The sequence below is a fragment of the Lithobates pipiens genome, unplaced genomic scaffold, assembly GCF_037356315.1.
Source record: "Lithobates pipiens isolate NorthernLeopardFrog02 unplaced genomic scaffold, aLitPip1_a1.2 Scaffold_23, whole genome shotgun sequence".
In the NCBI taxonomy this organism is placed as follows: Eukaryota; Metazoa; Chordata; class Amphibia; order Anura; family Ranidae; genus Lithobates; species Lithobates pipiens.
This window is the reverse complement of record NW_027507785.1, coordinates 149,171,553-149,196,300: the sequence shown is the minus strand read 5'-3', so window position 1 is coordinate 149,196,300 and position 24,748 is coordinate 149,171,553. Positions and strand designations below refer to the sequence as shown.

At 44.3% G+C, this 24,748-nt stretch overlaps 1 protein-coding gene across 1 annotated transcript in view; it reads right to left on the bottom strand.

The window, feature by feature from the left end:
- Window positions 1–24,019, bottom strand: part of CHADL (chondroadherin like) — a 676,966-nt gene extending 652,947 nt beyond the window's left edge. Inside the window, exons 1-2 of the mRNA XM_077452489.1 lie at window positions 23,454–24,019; window positions 21,253–21,357 (exon numbers count right to left, since the gene is read on the bottom strand). The gene's annotated coding sequence lies outside the window, so the exon portion shown is untranslated. The remainder of the gene's footprint in view (window positions 1–21,252; window positions 21,358–23,453) is intronic.
- Window positions 24,020–24,748: the final 729 nt, after the last annotated feature.

Sequence of the window (24,748 nt, the reverse complement as noted above, 5' to 3'; positions counted from 1 at the left end):
ATCTGACCACATCAAGATCGGTGTGAAGAAATGATTTGCCAATTTCCCAGTGGCGCTGTTTATATCCGACGAAACCGGTCATGAAAACCAAGTCATGAAATGCTCATAGCTTCCAGTTTCTTAGGCCATAGAGATGAATGGAGCCATTATAGTCAGCTGGCTGAACCACAGGCTGCATTCTCGGGTTTCCTGTTGGGACAGGAGAGCCAGAGAAAACCATGGAAGACGGTGGGGGGGGGGGGGGGAGTTCCCTCACACTGCTTATAAAAGCAGTCTAGAGGCTAATTAGGCACTAGGATTGTTTTTACATGAAAGACGACCGCTAGCTGAAAAGAACGATACCTAAAGCTGAAGACATCATTCTGGTATAACCACTCAAAGTCCAGCAACATACCAGACTTCGTGTACGTGTGCCTAGGACTGTGTGGTGCTGTACCCTATGCTAATACTCAACTAGTGTGTGGTAGCATGCAAAACAGTCACCAATGCAAAGACCAGGTTGGTCAGAACAGGAAGGACAATAAAAACGAGTGGCACACCTATATCCGTGCTTTTTACAGACATTACATCTTCTTTGGGAGGTTTCTTTGGGTAGGGGTACCAGAGAGGACATGTAGAAAATGCCTCTCATGCAGCCGGCTTACTACAATTGGATTGGGAAATTGGGCCACAGCACCGTCTGGAAACAGAAGGGATGTGATGATCTCTTCCTGGAATTTAAGGAAGAATCCAGTTCATCCTGAAGCCTTGTATAGCACAAAAGCATTCAGCAGAGACAATTTTAATAAATATACAAACACCTTTTTTTGTACCAGCGTCTGGCCTTACGGGCAATTAGGTACGGTGCCAATAACTGGTCATTGGAGGTCCACCCCTCCCATGTTAAAGTTATATTTGTGGACACAGATGGGGTTTTTAAACACCAGTCGCTGTAGGAATTTGGACCATCATGTCTACATGAAAGGAGAAAAGAACAAAACATTCTCATTATCCCTCCACTTCACAGTGAGCAAATTACCACATCTCAAGCAAGCTCTCTCCCCCAGGCTAAAACGGGAATATACAAGCCGCTGGGGTAAGCCCTGGCGATGAGATCGCACGGTGCCACATGTGCCAATTTGGTGATCAAACAAGTGACTAAAAAGTGGCATGATTGTGTAATAATTGTCCACATACAAGTGGTACCCTTTTCCAAATAAGGGCGACACCAACTCCCTATGTAATTTGGGCAGTTCTGCGGCTCTACTTATCTCTTCCCTCGTAAACCATAAAACTATGTATAGCCTGTGGCCCTGTCACAGAGCTTATACAGCTTGACCCCGTATCCGTCACACTTGCTGGGAAGATACTGTTTGAATGACAAGTGGCCAGAAAATTTAATTAGGGACTCATCAACGCAGACAACTTGATGGGGAGTAAACAAGGCTGAAAAACATTGGTTGAAATGGTCTACGAGGGGCCGAATTTTGTAAATCCGATCAAATTCATGGTCACCCCGAGGATGACAGAGTTCATTATCATTGAAATGTGTGAACCGCAAGATCTGCTCGTATCACGTCCTGGTCATGGAGGTAGAGAACACGGGCATATGGTGAATTGGGTCATTGGACCAACTCTCTCTTAGTTATGCCCATGGGGAGGGGGATAGGCTCGGGAAGGTCTTAAATTCGGAAACCGTAATTGGTTTCCAATCTCTGGCAAGAGCTTTCTAGCGGCGATGAATTGACCAGCATATAAATTGTTTTGGTCCACAATAGATCTATAGAGATCTTCAGTGAAAAACACAGAATAAAAATCAAGTGGAGTAGAATCAACTGTTTCCACCTGAATTCCGGGTTGGCCAGTGAATGGGGGAAGTAAGGGAGCTGCAGAAGTGGTAGGCTCCCAATTAGGATTGGCGAATGCAGCACGAAGGGCACTGTGGGCTTGACGGGCCTGTCTTTCTCTTCTTCTTGGTGGCAGCAGGACACTACTTGTGCTTGCCACCTCGCCAGCTTGAACTGCACTTATGGGACTTGCCACATCACCAAGTGTTACTGCAGTGCTGGATGTACGATCAGGATTTACTAGGCCGCTGGTGCTTGTCAGTTCACCAGAAGGATTCAAACGCTACCAAAAAAAACTGTTAGCGATCGCAGGGATCAGGCCTGACTCTGCGAACGCTGCAATTATGTGTTTTTGTAAGTGACAGTATCGATTGATACTGCACTTAGGTGGGCTGGGCAGATGGGCTAAACACAGGTGCTAGCAGGTATCTGGGCTGATCCCACTAACACTGTTTTTGGGAACCCTAAACTGCTGGGAACGCTAATATAGTTCTGATCAGATCAGATATTGATCTGTTCAGACACTATACTACTAAGGGAGGTGTATGGTGCGTGCGTGGGTGTTAGCGCTACTGGCACTGATCTGATGCTGCCTGGGGCAATGCAAACCCCAACACTAAAACTTAACTTCAGGGGATTGAACCTTTATTGGGTAAAATATGGCGTGTGCTTTGATGCTATAAAAATAAATAAATAATAATAAAATAAAAAAAAATCTAGCCAACCTGCATCACCCATGACACTTATACAGTGATGACTGGCGACAGGGTGATCAAGGGGTTAAACCTTTATTTTGGGGGGGGGGGGGGGTCCCAAGACCTATCTGAGCCTAAGACTAAATTACCCTAACAATTATTAGTGTCACTAATGACCCCAGTACAGCAATCAAAAAAAACAAATATGAATGCTGCACTGGGTGACACAGTGACAGGGGGTGAAGGGGTTAACTGGGGGAGTGAGGGGGGGTAATCGGGGGTGAATTGTGTGCCTACTCAGATGCTCCCTCTCTCCTCGGTCTGCAGCGGAAAAGACAGACAGACACAAAGAGAGATGGCATCACTTCTCCTGTCAGTGTTTACAGTTACACAGACAGGGGAAGGATCTCATTCGCCAGGAGCGATCAAGGTCCAGGCCAGATTTCACTGGCCTGGGGATTGATCGGTTCTGGATTGAATCTGATCATCGTGGTCGCCAAGGGGGTGCGGTGGCGTGCCCGACGTAACATAGCAGTAAAACTGCGGTGGTTGGTCGGGAAGCAGTTAAGTGGTTAAACTGACCTCATTTACAGAAGGTCATTCCTTTGATCTAAAATAACTAAAAGATACAATGTTTATAGTTATCTGGCTGCTTTTTTTGGCAGCTCTGAGTAGAGAAGGTCTCTGTACTTACATGAATGAGTTGTGTAAATCCTGGATAGAGATTTTTTAGCGATTAATCATGCAGCTCTACTGCATGCACTGTACAGTGACGCCTATAGAAAATAAATTAACTACTTAAAGCTAGCCAGCACCAGTGTTTCACACCAATTTGATAAGAACAAAAGAAAAGTGACAGTGTGGCTCCAATAGAAATCATAGGACTTTCACAAAGCATCCAAAAACAAAAAAAAAACAAAAAAAAAAAAGTCCTGTGATTCAGAAACAATCCTAATATATGCAGTTCAAACTTCATGAAAAAAGAGTGCAATCTCAATCTTCAGTAATAGTCTTAACCACTCCAACAAAATCTTCACAGTGTGCGGTCCCACCCTATATTGCTCACCTTTATATATAGACTTCTACCTAAAGAAGGTCTACAGGCCCTTGTAGATACAGACAAAGCTCACAGTCATGGAAGTGTTAAAATTAATGGTTTCATCCAAAATAGCTTAAAGAGGGGAAAAAAATATAGTGCTCACTGTGGTCTTAAACAGACCCTCACACATTAAATTTGAATGGATTTTTGTAAGAAAAAGTGCATCAAAAATAAAAGTACAAAATACCAGAAACCTGCGCATTGACCCCAAGTGCTTTTCACAGTTCTCTTTACACCAGTGCAGTGTTGATGTATACACACTCCCCACCAAGTGCCTCCAATTTACTAACCTTACAAAACAGACTCCTTAAAGAGGAGCCGCAGTCTCCGGTGTACAAATTGAAAAAAGTTAGCAGCTACAAAAACTGGGGCTGCTGACTGTTAACAGCAACTCACTTGTCCCATGATACAGTGATAGGCTTACCTCAGCCACTTTCTCCTCCTGCCGTCTGTCATGCCAGCTTCTCAACTGTGGGCACCCAGCTTTCGGCTTCACAGCCGGGTGCCCACTGCTCATGTGCAAGGGTTGCTGCACATTGTGAATGGTCCCGCAGTCTTCTGGAACCCGTCACATGTCCCAGATGACTGCAGGGAGGTGGGAGGAGAGCTTTCACTTCTGATCACCTAGGCGGTCAGAGGGGAAGTGTCAGCAGGTACCTGTGAAAAACAGGTGCTCGCTCACCTCTTCCCAAAAGTGCCATTTCACAAACGGCGCATGGGAGGAGGCCTTAAAGCGGAACTTCCCCTTTTGGTGGAGCTCCGCTTTAAGTTGCAGGAGGTCCAAAACCACTTCATAGGTATAATGAGAGGTTGTCTATTCCAGTAAGTCCAATGGTTCAAGCAAAAGGCAGACATTGCTGAAAAACACTTCTCCTTGTAAGCAACCACACTCAAAGAGGAAAAAAAAAAAAAAAAGTGAGGACCATAGTGCTCACTGCAATTATTTATTGAAATAATCACGAAAAAAAATGGAAGAATCAGCACACTCCAGATAAGGAATCGCTGTACAGCCCATAATGTAAACCTATATTGCTTTGCTTAAAACAGCAGTGGTCCACACATCCACAAGCATGATGATGTCACTCTAGTGGCTCCACTCCAATACATTGCATCCAATCAGGGACTTCAAAGGGACAAAGAAGACAAACCTCACATAGTGTAATACCGTAAAAAACAATCCAGGTTTAAAAAAAAAATTCAAATTTCACCTCACAAACACAATCAGCCAACTGGCATGAACAGAAAGTGACGTCTCCTAGACTGCATACACAATGATGTCAGATCTTGTGTGTGAGTTTGCTGGTGGGGCTCATTGTTATTCATTTTGACCCATTGATTTGAGGAAGTGCCCTAGACCTCCTGTTTTTGATTTATGATGTATAATTATGTACTGAAGCTTTTTTGGCATTGTCACTTTTTTGCACTTGTTTTCTGCTGCAATAATATATGCATTGCATTTAAGTTATGGTTTGTCATTTTAAAATAGTGCAATGTTTTTTGTATGCATCAAAAGACAAAGAAAAAATCCAAACCCCAAAACACCCAACATGTTTCACCCAAACACAGTGCTTCGTCAGATGAAAAAAATTGGCTCTAAAACAATCACATATGGCTGCCATTATTTATAGTTTGTGTTTTGATTAGCAAGATGACACACACACACACACACACACACCATTGCTTCTGCATCATTGTGCATGCATTCCGCGTACACCATTGTGTTGATGCAATGACATGTCCCGCAATTTTATATTGCAAAGAACTATATTCAGCAATGCTCTAACAGCTGGCCACTGGGAACCTACGTCAATTACTCTTCATAATAACTGTGAGCGAACCCCCATTGCAATCTCTAGGGCTCCATCCTGTGGACATCAAAACAGCAATTCTCTACAAAGCACTACTTTTATTCACATCTTCTAGACATGACAAAAAAATAATGTGATCGTTTCACCAATCATATTTCTAAGATTTATGCAGATGTTTCATACTTCAGAATGCCAATATGCCCAAACGAATCTGTTATTTATATGCTTTCATTAATTTCATTTCATTATAAATGCTATTTATATGCATTCATAAGTTCATTAATGCTCATATATAATAATAGGCAGAAAGGTAAATCTTTAATTTAACCACTTGCTGACCAGCCGCCATCATGATACTGCAGCAGATTGGCTCTATTGTTCCAATCGCCATAGCTGTATGCCGCTGCATGCAATAGATACAGTGGGCACGCGGCGCCAATGCGCGTGACCGGCAACCGCAATGTCCGCCCGCGATCGCTCCACAGAGAGCCAGAATGGGGGATCTATCAATATAAACAGATTCCTGTTCTGACAGGGGAGTAGAGAGAGATTGTCTGTTCCTAGTGATCAGGAACATTGATCTTTCTCCTCCTCCAGTCAGTCCACACCCTCCATAGTTAGAAAAATCTCCCAGGGAACACATTTAACCCATTGATCGCCACTAGTGTTATTTATACAGTAATCAGTGCATTTTTATAGCACAGATCGCTGTATAAAATGTCACTGGTCCCAAAAAAAGTGTCCAATCTGTCTGCCGCAATCCATCTAAAAATCGCTGATCACCTCCATTACTAGAAATAATAATAATAATAATATATATATATATATATTTATTATCTTTTGCACAAACCAATATACGCTTATTGCATTTTTTTTACCAAAAATATGTAGAAGAATACATATTGGCCTAAACTGAGGAAGATTTTTTTTTTTTTAGGAGGGTAATTATATTATATTATAGCGCAAAAAATAAAAACCGCAGAGGTGATTAAATACCACCAAAAGAAAAAATGGGGGGGAAAAATGTCACACGACCCTGCATTGTCAATTAAAGCAACGCAGTGCCGTATCGCAAAAAATGGCCTGTCATTAAGGAGATAAATCCCTACGGTCCTTAAATAGTTAAGCCATATGGGGCTCTTCAGCCCAATTGAAAAATCCATCTGCTTTTCGCTTTTAATAGTATCGTACCAAAATCATCTTTTGTTGATCCAGTTTGATGTCCCATACCACCTAGAATTTTAAGCAGTCAGGGTTTCTGAAATGCTTATCCCAGACGTGCAAAGCTACTGTTCTGTCTCTTTTTAGGAGCATGTGGTTTACAAGTTCCAGGTCTCCTTGTTTCATCACATATACTACCCCTATGGAGCTGCAATCATAAAGTGATCTGATTTTAATGCTCTCTCCATTTGTTGGATTGAGAAACTCCTTTACTGTGGGAACAAAAGGGCATGCTTTGTGATTAATTGGAAGAACCCATTTGGTTTCTCAGGTAATCATGTTCTTAACCGAGTTCTCTGTATTCTTTTCAAAATGGCTACAGTATGTACCAATATGTCTCCCAGGTTTCTAGCTCTATGGTAGGTTACTGATGGAATGATGGGCCAGTACTTCTGTAAGATATTAAATATGTCTCCCTATTGCTGGGAGAAGGTACCAATCATTTTCTGCATCTCCTACAGATGTGTGCTAGGTAAATAAGAACAGGGTGGACTATTAATCATTATCTGAAGAGGTCACCCCCTCTAGCTAATCTTAGCTCATAAACAGTCCAAACTGTGTCTCAGTCCTACCTCTCTGCCTCAATAAAACTTAAAAATTCCTGCATACTGGGGTAAAATTATTATTTTTTTTTTAAAGAAAAAAAGAAAACCCAAACCCCCAAAAATCCAACATGTTTTGCCCAAATACAGGGCTTCATAGGGGTGAAGGCGTCACATAATGTTGTGCTCAAACAAACATTTATATATAAATGGCGGCTGCCTAGTTGCTGCTTTTAGTTATAGCTGTGCTCAGGTTATACTGCTGACACCATGCATGCAAATGGCACCACGGTGCGCACGCATGATGTGATGACGTCAGTCCATTGAAACGATCACATACGTGATGACATGGACTCATAGGTGTGGCATGCATGACGGTGTCATCAAGCTAATCTAAGCACAACTATAAATAAGGGATGTAAAATTGCAGAAGTCATTACATATACAGCAGCTAAAATAATAAAATAATGTCACCATTTTTCTAGGTAAATATATTTCTAAAGGTGCTATTGACATGTCATTTTCACCACGTCAGTAACAACTTATGCAATCCACACACATGGGTGTCCGCAGCAGGGGGCAAGGGGGGTCAAGTGCCCCCCCTGGAATCCCCAAGGTGTTGCCACCGCCACCATGCTGCTTTTTTTTTTCTGAGTCCGCTGGCGGCTGCATCCTCCGCTCTCTCCTCTGGATCACAGCGCTGCCTCTGTGTTCGGCGGCCGCTCTGTAACACAGTCCCGCCCCCCCAGACCAGCTCGTATGATAGTAGAGAGAATCACGTTCCGCCTATCACATGAGCCGGTCTGGAGGGGCGGGACTGTGTTAGAGCGGCCGCCGAACACAGCCATCCAGCGCTGTGATCCAGAGGAGTAGATGCCCATCCATGCCACAGTGCCTGGATAGGAGGATCGAGGGGGGAAAGGGGGGCTGCAGTGCTCTCCTCCACCACCGCACTCTCCTGCCCCCCCAGTGCTCTCTTCCACCACCGCACTCTCCTGCCCCCCCCAGTGCTCTCCTCCACCACCGCACTCTCCTGCCCCCCCAGTGCTCTCTTCCACCACCGCACTCTCCTACCCCACGCAGTGCTCTCTTCCACCACCGCACTCTCCTGCCCCCCGTGCTCTCCTCCACCACCGCACTCTCCTCCCCCCAGTGCTCTCCTCCACCACCACACTCTCCTGCCACCCCCCCAGTGGTCTCCTCCACCACCACACTCTCCTGCCACCCCCTCCAGTGCTCTCCTCCACCACCACACTCTCCTGTCCCCCCCCCCCCCCCAGTGCTCTTCTCCACTGCCGCACTCTCCTGCTCCCCCCCAGTGGTCTCCTCCACCACCACACTCTCCTGCCACCCCCTCCAGCACTCTCCTCCACCACCACACTCTCCTGCCCCACCCAGTGCTCTCCACCACCGCCGCACTCTCCTGCCCCCCCCTACAGTGCTCTCCTCCACCACCACACTCTCCTGCCCCACCCAGTTTTCTCCTCCCCTGTTCTTGCTGCTCTCCAGCTCTCCCCATCCTTCTCTAGCCACCATCCCAGTGCTCTCCCCCCCAGTGCTCTCCCCCCCGTTCCCCCCAGTGCTCTCCACTCCGCCCAGTGCTCCCCCCCCTGTTCTCCCCCCCACAGTGCTCTCCTCCACCACCACACTCTCCTGCCCCACCCAGTTTTCTCCTCCCCTGTTCTTGCTGCTCTCCAGCTCTCCCCATCCTTCTCTAGCCACCATCCCAGTGCTCTCCCCCCCAGTGCTCTCCTCCCCGTTCCCCCCAGTGCTCTCCACTCCGCCCAGTGCTCCCCCCCCTGTTCTCCCCCCCACAGTGCTCTCCACTCACCCCAGTCCTCTCCCCTCCGTGCTCTCCCCCCGTTCTCCTCCCCAGTGCCCTCCCCCAGTGCTCTCCACCCTGTTCTTTCCCGCCCAGTGCTCTCCTCTCTCCCCCTGTTCTTTCCCCCCCAGTGCTCTCCCCTCAGTGCTCTCCCCCCTGTTCTGTTCTTTCTCCCCCCCAGTGCACTTCAGCTCTCCCCATCACTCTCCAGCCCCCACCCCAGTGCTCTCCAGCCCCCCATTCTCCCCACCCCTGTTCTTTCTGCCCCCCTGGTGCTCTTCAGTCCCCCCTGTGCTCTCTACCCTCCGTGCTCTCCACCCCTGTTCTTTTTGGCTCCCCCCCAGCACTCTCCACTCCCCACCCCTGTACTCTCCACTCCCCCTGCATTTTGCCCCCACCCATGTGCTCTCCACCCCCCATAGTGCTCTCCAGTCCCCCATAGTGCTCTCCACCCCTGTTCTTTCTGGCCCCCACTGGTGCTCTTAAGCTCCCCCCATTGCTATCCACTCCCCCCTGCTCTTTGTACCCCCCAGTACTCTCCAGCCCCCGTGCTCTCCACCCCTGTTTTTCTTCCCCCCAGTGTTCTTCACCACCCCACACACTTAGCCCCCCCAGTGCTCTCCACCACCCCACACTCTTAGCGCCCCCAGTGCTCTCAGCCTACCGTGCTCTCTACCCCTGTTCTTGTTGGCCCCCCCAGTACTCTCAAGTTCCCCCCCAGCGCGCTCTGCTCCCCACCCCTGTGATCTCCACTCCCTATCGCTCTTTGCCCCCACCCATGTGTTCTCCAACCCCGCCAGTACTCTTTGCTCCCCCTTCTCTCCAACTCCCACTCAGTGCTCTCCACTTCCCCAGTACCAGAGGGCAGGCTGACTGGGGCCGGAAAATGAGGACGGCTGAAGGTGCAGGTGGCCAGGGACCACTCCATCTCACAGCAGACAGATCCTCCGGAAGGAGCACCGCCCCCATCCAAAAACGAGAACAGACCCTGCCTGCTGCTGGCTGTCGTCATGGCTATCCTGCTGGCATGCAAGGTACTGTACTGGGCATCAACAACACACCTTCCCACAGACAGGGACATGGGGCACAGGAGGGGCTGCAATGATGGGCACAGTGAGACTGCATTCACGGCACATTAAGCTGCATTTGATGGACACAGTGAGGCTGCATTTGGTGGGCACAGTGAGGCTGCATTTGGTGGGCACAGTGAGGCTGCATTTGGTGGGCACAGGTGAGGCTGCATTGAGCTCTTGCATCAAGTCTGCAGTCTCTGCCCATCTCCTGTAGCATGTCTGCAGTCTCTGAGGGAGTCTGGAGAGGAGTCAAGAGTGGGAGCATCGCCGGGATGGGGGGTCATGGGTTTTTCCCTTTCATGAACAAGAAAATAATTACGTTATGCTGTTGGGCTGGTATAATAATGCTGTGAGGCTGGTATGACATTTTTTCCAGGGCTGGCATTTGAAAGCATGGGCGTCCGCAAAGTTACTCAGGTGGCTGCGTACCATGCCCATATAGCCTAGAGAATGTACATCTTTTTACATTGCAATACATCTGTTGTTGCCATATTTTTATCTTGATGAAAACGGCCTATACAGTGACAATATGAGATCAAAATATGGCCACAACAGATGTATTGCAATGTAAAAAGGATGTACATTATCTAGGCTACATGGGCATGGAATACAGCTGCCAGAGTAACTTCCAATGCAAAGTGAAGATTAATTATCTGTTATATAACACATATGTATTACCAGTGGAAAGATTTTCATGAGATTGCCAAAAAGGGGCGGAGCATGAGTGGCCTTGAAATGATGCCCCCCCTTTGGAAAAAGTTCTGCGGACGCCCATGTCCACACATACAGAGAAACCAAAACAAATACGTTTAGAAATTAGGTTATGTGTAATGAAACTGAATGACACAGGAAAAAACTATTGAACATGCTAAGTGGAATTTATTTAATACTTCCTACAAAATCCTTTGTTTGTAATGACAGCTTCAAGATGCCTCCTATATGGAGAAACTAGTCACATGTATTGCTGGTGTGATTTTGGCCCATACTTCCACACAAACGATCTTCAAATAGCGAAGGTTCTGTGCCTCTATTAACTCTGATCTTTAGTTCTTTTCATAGATTTTCTATTGGATTCACGTCAGGTGATTGGCTGGGCCTTTCTAGCAGCTTTATTTTTATTTTTTAAACCAATTGAGAGTTTCCTTGGCTTTGTGTTTGGTATCATTGTCTTGCTGAAATGTCCACCCTCATTTCATCTTCATCATCCAGGTAGATGGCAGCAGACTTATCAAGAATATCTTGGTACATTTTTCCATTCATCCTTCCTTCAATGAAATTAAGTTTGCCAGTACCGTTTGCTGAAAAACAGCCCCGCAACATGATGTTCCCACCCCCAAACTTCACTGTTGGTATCAGTGGCGGCTGGTGGGTTTTTCTTTTGGGAAGGTGTCAAACAACCACCCCCCCACCCAGGTGACCGGCGGCTTGGCACTTACAGGTCTGTGCTCCCTCTATGGATGCACCGCCACTGATTAAGCTAGGTTCACACCATATAGGTGCAACCGATTGTGTGCACATTTCCTGTGTGCTCCCACATGTTGCGTTTAGGGCAGCCTATTCATTTTATTTGGCTGCCCTATGTTCAAGAAACATGATAAAAGTAGTCCCTGACCCTTTTCCAAAAACATGCCCCAAATCACAGGGTGCTGCAGAACCATGCGGTTTGGCATGCGCGAAAAGCACATTAGCAGATGCATGGCGTGAGGTTAGCAAATGTATGGTGTGCCATTAACAATTTATGGTACTATCAGGTGTCTTACAAAGGTCAGCGCATTTTTTGCACATATCAGGAAAGCATACGATTTTACACGCATTCCCGATACGTGCAAGCCTTTTTTTTTTTTATGCAAGATCGTTTTGCCAGAAAGATCCTGAATAGATTTCAGTATTTTATTATGCCTGTGTGCACAAGCCCTAAGAATACAATATACTAGCTTTTTGTACTTATAGCTGAAATATGACTATTGTACTGTATGTACCTGAGGGTAATAATTTTGGAAACTGCATTTTTATTGCAGGTACTATTTAACCATTAGCAGATGACAGGTCCAAGTGCACTCCGCATATGCAGAGCTGACACAGACACAGCCCGCTCAACTCTATGGGCCCTCAGATCTGCCCAGATGGAAGGGGACGGACCCACCACCCATCCACTTCTTAGCTGTACTTTGCCATAGACTTCTATTATATCCTGCAGGGGTGGTGCACTTTCTGAAGTGCACCAAACCTGCAGGTAATATCAGAATTCTATGGCTGTATTTAGTAATAAACTTACCTTTAACAACAGTATTCTGTTCAGGTCAGCTTATGCGGCTGTGCTCCGCAACCACTTGCTTCCTCTACCACCGGCTTCATTCACAACACTCTTGCTTTGGGATGGTGGGATGGCAACTCACAATCTGGACTTGCCAATCCGCCATCCCAGAGCAGGAGGTCGCAGGCCACATCAGAGGGCTTCGCGGGCCACTGGTTGGGCACCCCTGGTCTACACTAACAACTAAGGTGCTATATGTCATACAATGCACAAGTAGTGAGTAATATACTCTATATAAAAAAAGTAATTTGGAGTGTGTCATTATGCAGTTACCTAATTAGCTATGAGGGTGCAATGTATTGTTAATAACTTAATTGCTATATGTGTTACAATGCACAAATCGTGAGTAATATACTCCATGTAAGCAAATAACCAGACCAATTTTCAGCTTTCGGTGCTCTCACATTTTGAATGACAATTACTCAGTCATGCAACACTGTACCCATATGACATTTTTGTACTTTTTCCACACAGAGCTTTCTTTTGGTGGTATTTAATCACCGCTGTTTTTTATGCTATAAAAGAAAAAAAGGCAGAAAATTCTGTAAAAAAAAAAAAATGAATTTTTCTTAGTCTGTTATAAAATTTAGCAGATTAATTTTTCTTCATAAATTTTGGCAAACATTTATACCACTACATATCTTTGGTAAAAATAAGTATAAATTGGTGGATATTATTTGGTCTTTGTGAAAGTTATAGAGTCCACAAGCTATGGTGCCAATATCTGAAAATTGATCACACCTGAAGTACTGACAGCCCATCTAATTTCTTGAGACCCTAACATGCCAGAAAAGTACAAATACCCCGCAAATGACACCTTTTTGGAAAGAAGACATTTTAATTTATTAAGAGGCATGATGAGTTTTTTTGAAGTTGCCATTTTTTCCCCACAATTCTTTGCAAAAATCAAGATTTTTTATTCCCCCCCCCCCCCCTTTCACAAAATTGTCATATTATCAGGTTATTTCTCACACACAGCATATGCATACCACAAATTACACCCCAAAACACATTCTGCTATTACTCCCGAGTATGGCGATACTACGTGTGAGACTTTTACACAGCGTGGCCACATACAGAGGCCCAACATGCAGAGAGCACCATCAGGCGTTCTGGAGCACCCGGGCCAATTCTGACATTTCTCTCCTACATGTAAAAATCATCATTTTATTTGCTAGAAAATTACATAGAACCCCAAAACATTATATATGTTTTTTTGGAAAAGACCCTAGAGAATACAATGGTGGTCATTGCAACTTTTTATCTCGCACGGTATTTGCGCAGCAATCTTTCGAACCCGTTTTTTTGGAAAAAAAAAGAGTTTTGTGCTAAAAAAAAAAAAAGTTAGCCAATGTTTTTACATAATGTGAAAGATGAAGTTGCGCCGAGTAAATAGACATGTCACCCTTCAAAATTGCACATGCTCGTGGAATGGCGCCAAACGTCGCTACTTAAAAATCCCCATAGACGACACTTTAAATTTTTTTACTGATTACAAGTTTTGAGTTACAGAGGAGGTCTAGGGCCAAAATTATTGCTCTCGCTCTAAGGTTCGCAGCGATACCTCACATGTGTGGTTTGAACACAGTTTTCATATGTAGGCTGGACTTACGTATGCGTTCGCTTCTGCATGCGAGCACATGGGGACAGGGGGCGCTTTAATTATTATTATTTTTTTTTTTTTTTTTATTGTTCATTTTACTTTATTTTAGTTTGACATTTTTTTCTGCAAAAATAAATTTTTTGAGCACTTTTATTTCCTATTACAAGGAATGTAAACATCCCTTGTAATAGGTCCTCTTTACAGTGAGATATAGGGTCAATAGGACCCCACATCTCACCTCTAGGCTGGGAAGCCTGAAATAAAAAAACGTCCCCTCTCACCTCCTGTAAGAATGATCAAGCAGCAGAACAGCCGCTATATAGTTACATAGTTACATAGTTACATAGTTAGCCAGGTTGAAAAAAGACACAAGTCCATCCAGTTCAACCTTAAAAACAAATAAATAAAATAAAAAATAATCGTACAATCCAGATACCCAATTTTATGCCCACAATTGATCCAGAGGAAGGCGAAAAAAAACCCCAGCAGAGCATGCTCCAATTTACTACAGCAGGGGAAAAAAATTCCTTCCTGATCCCCCAATAGGCGATCGGATTTTCCCTGGATCAACTTTACCTATGTTAGTACCTAGTTATATTATGTACCATCAGGAAAGTATCCAAGCCTTTCTTAAAGCAATCTACTGAACTGGCCAGAACCACCTCTGGTGGGAGTCTATTCCACATTTTCACTGCTCTAACTGTGAAGAAACCTTTCCGTACTTGAAGCTGAAATCTCTTTTCCTCTAGACGTAAAGAGTGCCCCCGTGTCCTCTGGGTTGACCGTACAGAGAACAACTCAACACCAAGTTCACTATATGGACCCCTAATATATTTGAACATGTTAATCATATCCCCCCTTAATCTCCTCTTCTCAAGAGTGAATAAATTTAGTTCCTCTAATCTCTCCTCATAGCTGAGTTCCTCCATGCCTCTTATCAGTTTGGTTGCCCTTCTCTGCACTTTCTCCAGTTCCCCGATATCCTTTTTGAGAACTGGTGCCCAAAACTGAACGGCATATTCCAGGTGAGGTCTTACTAATGATTTGAACAGGGGCAAAATTATATCTCTTTCTCTGGAGTCCATACCTCTCTTAATACAAGAAAGGACTTTGCTCGCTTTGCAAACAGCAGCTTGGCATTGCATGTTGTTATTGAGCTTATGGTCTACCAAAACCCCCAGATCCTTCTCCACTATGGATTCCCCCAGTTGTACTCCCCCTAGCATGTATGATGCATGCATATTCTTAGGCCCCAAGTGCATAACTTTACATTTATCAACATTAAACCTCATCTGCCACATAGTCGCCCAATTAGACAGTGTATTGAGGTCGGCTTGTAAATTGGAGACATCCTGTAAAGACGTTATTCCACTGCATATCTTGGTGTCATCTGCAAAGACAGAAATATTACTTTTGATGCCAGACCCAATATCATTTATAAAGATGTTAAAAAGTAAGGGTCCCAACACTGAACCTTGGGGTACACCACTGATAACCTTAGACCATTCAGAGTAAGAGTCATTAACCACGACTCTTTGAATTCTGTCTTCTAGCCAATTTTCTATCCATTTACAAACTGATATTTCCAAACCTGTAGACTTTACCTTACACATGAGCCGTGTGTGCGGAACTGTATCGAATGCTTTTGCAAAATCCAAGTATACCACGTCCACCGCCACCCCTCTGTCCAAGGTTTTACTTACCTCCTCATAAAAAGAAATCAGATTTGTCTGACAACTTCTGTCTTTCATGAATCCATGCTGTCTGTTGCTTAAAGAGTTATTGTTCAGCAAGAACTCGTCGATGTGGTCTTTTATTAAACGCTCCAGTATCTTCCCAGCTATAGAAGTTAAGCTAACAGGTCTATAGTTACTTGGTAAAGACTTTGATCCCTTTTTAAATATAGGCACCACGTTCGCCCTGCGCCAATCCAGTGGGACTATTCCCGTCATTAATGAGTCCCTAAAAATTAGATACAATGGCTCTGAAATTACAGAGCTCAATTCTTTTAGGATCCGTGGGTGGATGCCATCAGGTCCAGGTGCTTTATCCACCTTTATTCTGTCTAAGTATTTCTGGACCATATCCCTTTTGAGCCATTGTGGATCATTTGGGGCTGTGTCACTACCACCCCCATTATGGACATGAGCTCCCCCATGCTCTTTTGTGTACACAGAGCTGAAGAAAGTGTTTAATAAATTAGCCTTCTCTTTGTCTTTGCTATGATTGTTCTTCTGGTGTAGGGAATCGCCGGCTGAAAAAGCTGATGATATCTGAATGATGCCTGTAGCTACACCCATCATTCAGATATCCCCGCAAGTCAAGGACATCATATGACGGCCGGCGGGTGGGAAGTGGTTAAAATGCATTTTTTTTTTAAAAACAAAGTTGTCCATTTATACAATATTTCTAACAGTGGAGATACCACTTGTGTGAGACTTCCACAGCCTGGCAACATACAGAGGCCGAGCATGGCCGAGTATGACTGAGCATGGCCGAGTATGGCTGGGTATTGAAGGGTATCACAGTATGGCTGAGCATGGCCAAGTATGGCTGGGTATCACCGGGTATGGCTGGTTATTGCAGAGTATCACCGGGTATGGCTGGTTATTGCAGGTTATCGCTGAGTATGGCAATTTATGGCAGAGTATTGCAGGCCATTGCAGACTATTGGCAGGGCGTTGCTGGCAGGCATGGACTGGCCATTGGGACTACCGGGAGTTTCCTGGTGGGCCGATGGCTCAGTGGGCCGGCTCCAGTGACAGCCTGTCACCTAGGGAGCACTGCTGCCTAGCCTAGCTGGGAGGGTGCAGGCCGGCCCAGATCAGTTTGCCAGGCTGGGCGGCAGGCACAGCTCTGCTGAAATTGTGCGGAGTGACTCTGACAGCCTGGAATGTCACTCACTGTGTGCGGTGAGCCTAAGCATAATGTGCTCAGCCTCAATGTTCAGTGTGTGGGCTCCACGGCCCATCTGGCAGTGCTGTCTGTATGCATTATTCAGATTGGAAGTGGGTTGCCGCCCGCCCACCAGACCCCGCCAATCACTGCAGCCTTGCTGGCACTGTGTGCCCAGGACAGGTGCCATGCCAGCCAATGAGGTGCTGAGCACAGGCACTGTGCTCCGCTCGCTTCAACATGACGTCATCCCCTCCTCCAGGCTCAGTCCAGTCCCACCCACGACAGATCAGAGGAGCCCATGCAGTCCCTGGCTGTTTGGACTGTCCCACATGGTGTGTGATTGCTGAAGAGTCCGAAAGAGGCTGCAGCATTTAAAAAAGGAGAAAGAGGAAAGGACAGGGCTCTGGAGAAGTAAGCACACAATCTTTACTTTTGAAGGGAACTGTTCTGCCCAAATTATAGGGTGGGTGACTGATCCCATATTTCAACCCCAACAGGCTACCTTTAAAGATGTCCTAATAGCTATTTTGCACAGATTTTGTCTGTCATCTTCATCCCCCCCGTCAGCTTCCTCCCCCATCATCACCCCCTTTGTCAGCTTCTTACCACTCCGCCCCATCTTCATCCCCCCCCCCCAATCATCTTCATCCCAATGTCAGCTTCATCCCCCATGTCAGCTTCCTACCACTCCTCCCCCATCATCTTCATCCCCCATGTCAGCTTCCTACCACTCCGCCCCCCCATCATCTTCATCCCCCCCGTCATCGTCATCCCCCGTCAGCTTGCTACTACTCCGCTCTGTCTTCTTCACCCCCCCCCCCTCCCCATCTTCATCCCCATGTCAGCTTCTTACTACTCTGCCCCACGTCATCTCCATTCCCCGTCATCATCATCCCCCTGTCAGCTTCCTACTACTCCACTCCCATCATCTTCATTCCCATCAGCTTCCTACTACTCCACTCCCGTCATCTTCATCCCCATTGCCAGCTTTCTACCACCCCACCTCCTTAAATTTACTGGTGTCACATATGATTGATGCAGGAACAATTTTTTTTTCTGTCAGTGACAACACGGACAGAAGGACATTTGTCCTTCCAGTGAAACCACCAATGCAGGGACTTTGTTTTCTTTCAGTGAAACCATAGATACCCAAGTCCCTGCTCACCCATAGTGCAGTGACCTGTGCTTTTTTACTTATAGTTTACCTATGTTTTTTTTGCGCAATTGCATATAGTTTATATACTGTGGGCCGGTCTGAATGAAGTCCAGGGCCAAATTTTTGTCCCAGTCCAGCCCTGGCTGCTGGGTATTGCAGAGTATTGGCAGGGCATTGCTGGGAATCGCAGGAGTATCGGCGGGGCATTGCAGAGTATTGGCAGGGAATTGAGGGGTTAATTGTCTGTGAGCACTGCAGATCCAGCCCACAGCACTGTTGACACTGATTTCTCCCCCTCCACTGTACCAAATCGGTACAGAGAAGGGAGGGAGGAACCGGCGTCATAACATGACGCCGGTTTGTTTACAAGTGATCGCTCCGAACACACCCTAAACACAGACGAATCAGCTTCCCAATTGCAATCAGCTGACTGCAAGCTGGGAAAGTTTCCCATAGGCAGCTGTGTGTCTGGCACCTGGACACTCTTAAATTTACTTTATTAAATTTTTTTATTGACTGGTTTGGGGAAGCAGCGCCCATACACCCCATATGGACAGGCTGCCACTGGTTGGTATGATGTTTTTGGGTTAAAGTGCAGTGCCATTTGACCTCCAAAACATGGTGTGTATTATGGCATCCAAAGAGTTAAATTTTGGTCTCATCTGACTAGACTATATCCTCCCAGTATATAACAGGCCTGTCTAAATGTTATGCAGCAAACATTAAATGAGCTTCCACATGCTTTTTCTTCAGCAATGGAGTCTTGAACGATAAGCATACATACAGGCCATGACTGTTGAGTGCATAATGTATGGTTTCCTTTGCAACAATTGTACCTGTTAATTGCAGGTTTTTCTGAAGCTCTCCACAAGTGGTCCTTGGACAACTCTTCTGATAATTCTTTTCAATCCTCTGGCAGAAATCTTGCACGGAGCACCTGGTCATGGCCAGTGTATGGTGAAATTATGTTCTTTCCAACTTGCAACAATAAGGTTGTGCCGGTCCTGAGACTGCTCTTTGCTTTTACCCATGATGCTATCTTTCGTGTGCGAGACCTTGGTAATTAGACACATTTTTATAGGCCAAAAGTTGAGACTAAACCAGCTGATATTAATTTTCACTGACAAGGGGTGGGATTTCTATCTAATTACTGATAGATTTAAGCTGGTTTCTTGGCTTTCCAAGCCTTTTTTTTTTTGCAGCTCTCTTTCGTCATATGTTCAATACTTTTTCCCTGTGTCGTTCTATTTTATTATATAGACTTAATTTCTGAACTTATTTGTTTTCTTTGTATATATGGATTGCATGGGTTGTTACTGACGTGGTAAAAATGTTATGTCAATAGCATTCAATACTAATTTTACCCACTGTATGTATTTGTTTGAGTACAGCATTATTTGCTATGTGACCCCTGCAACCCAGATGAAGCTTTTTATTTGGATGAAATATGTTGTGTTTTTTATTGACGATTTTCTGGAGTGTGCAAGGATTTGAGTTGTATTATCTGTTGAGGTAGGACTGAGTCATAGTTTAGACTGTTTATAAGCTATGATTAGATAGGCGTAGTGACCACTGCAGATAATGTTTGATAGTTCACTTTATACCTCTTGTTTATCTAGCATGCATTTGTAGGAGATGTAACTCATAATCAAAAATAATTGTTTCATAATTTTTGGGATTTTGTTATTCTTGAAATAATAAAAAGGAAAGTAATAGGGCCCAGAGGGTATATTTTTATAAAAGAAAGTGCTTAGGTTCTCTTTAACCACTTCCCAACAGGCGCACGCCGATGTACGTTGGCAGAATGGCAGGGGCAGGTATATTGGCGTACAGGTATGTCCATTTCTATATGCCATCACGTGCGTGCCGGTCGGGACCCCCGTGAGTCCGTTTGCGGGTCCCTTGGACACGATCGCCGCCGGGATACCCGTGATCGTTTCGCAGGGAGGCTAAATGGGGAGATGCCATTGTAAACAGCATCTCCCTGTTCTGCCTAGCAACAAGTGACACTGATCTCTGCTCCATGTGATTGGAGCAGAGATCAGTGTTCACTAACACAAAGCCCAGCCCCCCACAGTTAGTAACACGCCCCTAGGAACACTTAACCCCTTCACTGCCAGTGTCATTTACACAGTAATCAGTGCATTTGTATAGCACTGTTTACTGTATAAATGACAATGATCCCAAAAACGTGTCAAAAAAAAAAGGCTGATCGCCACCATTACTAGTAAAAAATTTTTTTATAAAAATGTCAAAACTATCCCCTATTTTATAAACGCTATAACTTTTGCGCAAACCAATCAATCGCTTATTGCGATTTTTTTTTTTTTTTTTACCAAAACTATGTAGAAGAATGCGTATCGGCCTAAACTGAGGGAAAAAAATGTTTATATATATTTTTGGGGGATATTTATTATAACAAAAAGTTAAAAATGCGTTTTTTTTTTTTCAAAATTGTCACTATTTTTGTTTATAGCACCAAATAAAGCTCTATTTGTGGGGAAAAAAGGACGTCAATTTGGTTTGGGAGCCAAGTCGCACGACCTCGCAATTGTCAGTTAAAGCAACGCAATCCCGAATCGTAAAAAGTGCTCTGGTCTTAAGCCAGCAAAATGGTCCGGTCTGAAAGTGGTTAATAATGAGCTTTTAATTCATTTATAAATAGAATTTACCCTGTAGTCCATGGTGCCATGCTTCTGTATGAATAAGAGGCTTGTTCAGCCCAGTTTCTCAAAAGGAAATGAAAAGGCTAAAAGAAGAGTTTGTACTCTGGCTTCTCACACAAACACTACTTGTTTTTGCTGAAAGCAATATACTTCGGAGCTTTTATGCAATGTCAAATCTTCTTTTCTAGTATTCAGCACAAGCATAAAGAATCAACAGAAATGAGTATATAAAAAATTACAATAATTCCCCTTAGTTTTACAGACATATTATATTTATTTAAACAGTAAACTGGTGCCTTTTATATGATATCCAGTTTTAAATATATCAAATGGCAAAACACACAAATTGCATGCAATCTACTTTACAATAGACTTATTAGTACATCAGCTCTGTTTTGGGTAAACATTCATATAGTTAGTTGTTCTCAGTTACCAAAGACTCCTCTGATAACTTGTCAAAACTAGAAAATGATTTAAAAATTTTGGTTACACATTATATTTGCAGGAAAAAAAAAAGAAATTTACTTACGATGCAGCTGTACTCCAGCTAAAGTAATGTTGTAGCAAGCAAATTGTTCATGAGCCCTTTCTCCCACGAAGGGATGTTTTAAATTGCAAGAAAGGCGGAGCAAGCCTGAAAGTGAAAAGGAGTAGGGTGTTGTATTTCACATCACATATACTCTCTAAATAACTTCATCTGTTAGTTGTTATCTAAAGCTCTTTTCCTAATGTGAAAATCAAGTATGTGAAGTTTTTAGTCTGTTGTTTAGCAATAGCTTAATAAAACACATGTACTGTATGGAAAAAAAAATGAGCCTTGTGTATGTGGCAGCTTTTGATTGCACTGAAAAGTACAGCAATGTTTTCATTCAACATTGGATATTTGCACATACTACTTTCAACACAGCCATAAAAGCAAGGCGTTTGTTCCTCATGCAAGCATATTTGTGGGACAACCAAGCAATCCTTCATGTCTGTGGGTAAATTAAATCTTTGTAACAAGACCAAATTTTGTAGGTTTGATGTATATTGTTCTTTAACAAAACTTCTTATCCATGTTGAACACCAAATCATTTCTCACTTTTTTTAGACTTCTTCATTTTTGGTAAACGTCTTACCTACATACTAAGTACATTTTTTTTATTATTATTTTAAACCGTCAAGTAAAAAAAAAAAAAATACAAAAACTTTTAGCTTAATTTATATGCAATAGTTTTGAAAAACTAAAAGTTTTGCCAATATTTAAATTGGAACTATGAAAAAGCAAACTGACATATATAATGCAGTCTGTCAGTAGCATTAGCACTTTGTGGGGGTGGGGGATTCACTAAAACTGGTGCACACAGAATCTGGTGCAGCTGTGCATAGTAACCAATCAGCTTCCAGGTTTGAGCTCTCGTTCACACTGAACATGGCTTTGAAATCCGAATTTCAGCCCATGTTCACATTGGGCCGATTTGACATGTCAAATCGCATGCCAAATCGGAGCCCATTGCCAGCAACAGCACTGTTGCGATGCTGACTTTGCTGCGCTGCACCGATTCACATAAGTAGTTCATGCACTACTTTTGGTGACTTCGGGGGCGATTTCAATAGACATCTGTGCATGAACCTGCACAGATGTCTCTCAAATCTCCCCCGAAGTAAGACTGAAATGCCAGTTTTAAATCATGCAAGTCCAGCTGAACTCGCATGATTTTCAAACCTGCATTCTGTGTGAACCTAGGCTCAAAGCCACATTTCAGTCTTACTTGAAAGACATCTGTGAGTTCAGGCACAGATGTCTATTGAAATCACCCCCCGAAGTCGTCAAAAGTAGTGCAAGAATTACTTTTAAAAACCAGGGCAGCGCCGCAAAGTCACCATCGCACCGATGCTCCTATTGCCGGTAATAGGCTCTAAATTGACATGCAATTTGACCCGATGCGAACATGAGCTCACTGTCGGTTTACTCTTATGTGCTACGCCATCGGTGCAAATTTAAAGCGGAACATGGTGCAAATTTGCATTGCCATTTCTGCTTGCGATTTCAAAGCAAATTTAGTGTAAATTTGTGAGGGGTTTGGTGACATTTGCAATTTTATTTCTATAAATCTAGGCAACACTGGCTGAAATTTGCACCACACTAAACTCGCACAGGACCCTTTTTTTAACAGGATCAAATTCACACTGCATATATGTGAACAGCCTTCATTGGAAATAATACTTTTTTTTTTTTTTTTTTTTTTTTTAAGAAGACATGCAAATCTATGCTTTTCGGGTTGCATCTGATATGCATAGAATGCAAATAAGTGTGAACCGGCACTTAGTGTCAAAGCCTTATTGAACAAGCTAAAGATAGAAGCTGATTGGTTAGCTGAACTAGATTCTGTGTGCATGAGTTTTAGTAAATCTCTCCCAAAGTATTTGTTTCTAAGCCCAGCTTGACCAAGAACATGGTAGCTGCATTACCTGTTGATCTTGGCAGTAAGTTTAATTTTCACTAAAGTAGAAATATATCACAGCAACAAATACCATTACATTAGCAGTGCTAAAATAATCCAAACATTTTAGGATTTGTTAAAAGTTAATTAAAATAGTTAAATAAGTATGAAGTCCACTTTATATATAAAATGAGGCAGATGTAAATGTAGGATTGTCCATCACAGAAAAAGCATTGCAGATAATAATTCAAAACAATCGCCTCCTCCACACTGCAAGTGTCACAATCCCCCTGGGAAATACACTTACCAGATAACACTGGGTTATACGCCTATCTGTCAGTCAATGGATGATGTCTGCGCACTGCATACACTCTGTCAGAAGATACTGGGTTATACACTTGACTTGCAATGGGTGTTGTCAGCTCTCTGCATGTAATCCATCTAGATGTTTGCTCGTAACAGGCAGAGAACAAAGATACACATAGCGTAATCCAGTACTGAAAGGTATTTATTATAGGTTTCCTTAAGATTGCAAACTTACAATGTAATTTAAAATAAAAGAGCATGTAACAACAATGTATCACAAGTCGATATCTCCTGACTACCTCTCACTGCTCCTGCGGTCTTCCCGAATAAGGCAAGCAGACGATGTAGGTTGCTGTGTGGTCAAGCCCTGACTAGTTTTGTGATTGCTTCATCAGAGGGCATGGCCACACAGCACAGCTTCCCACATTAAATACACTGCAGAGCACTGTGGGAATTAACCCACTAGTGTCTGCGTGTACTAGGCTCATCCACGGTGTTTACCACATAGTTTTCAAGCCTACTTTATACAAGAAAAAAGACTTATGCCTCGTAGACACGATCAAACAATCCGGTGGACTCAAGTCCGCCGGACAATCCCACCGTGTGTGGGCTCCGGCCGACTTTTTTTTACCCAAAAGTCCGGCGGACTAAGAAAGTATTTTTGCACTCCAATCTGTCCGCCGGACTCGCATTTCGGCAGACAATCCGGCCGTGTGTGTGCCAGTCCGCCGTACTTTTGAAATGAACTGACTTTTCCCATCCAGAGAAAAGTCCGCTCATTTTGAGCACGTCTCCAGGTAGCCGGGGCCAGCGAAGCAGGCGTCGCTGGCCCCGTCACCTGGTATGAACTTAAAGGGGAACCCCTACGCTGAATAATTGGCGTGGGGGTCCCCCCGGGTCCATATCAGACCCTTATCCGAGCACGCTACCCGGTCGGCCAGGAAAGGGAGTGGGGACGAGCGAGCGCCCCCCTCCTGAGTCATACCAAATCGCGTGCCCTCAACATGGAGGGGTGCCTTGGGGAAGGGGGGCCCTCTTTAATAAGGGGGCCCCGGATCCCGGCCCCCCACCCTATGTGAATGAGTATGGGGTACAATGTACCCCTACCCATTCACCTGTGAAAAAAAGGTTAAAATAGTTTATTGCACAGCTCCGGGGGTCTTCTCGCCGGACTCCTCCGCTATCTTCTGCTAGCTCTTTTACTAGCGGAGGAGCCCGGATTTCTTCTTCTTCACCGCTGCCTTCTTCTTCCGACTTCGGGGGTCTTGTCCCCCTCTTCGGTTCTTTTTGCCGAGC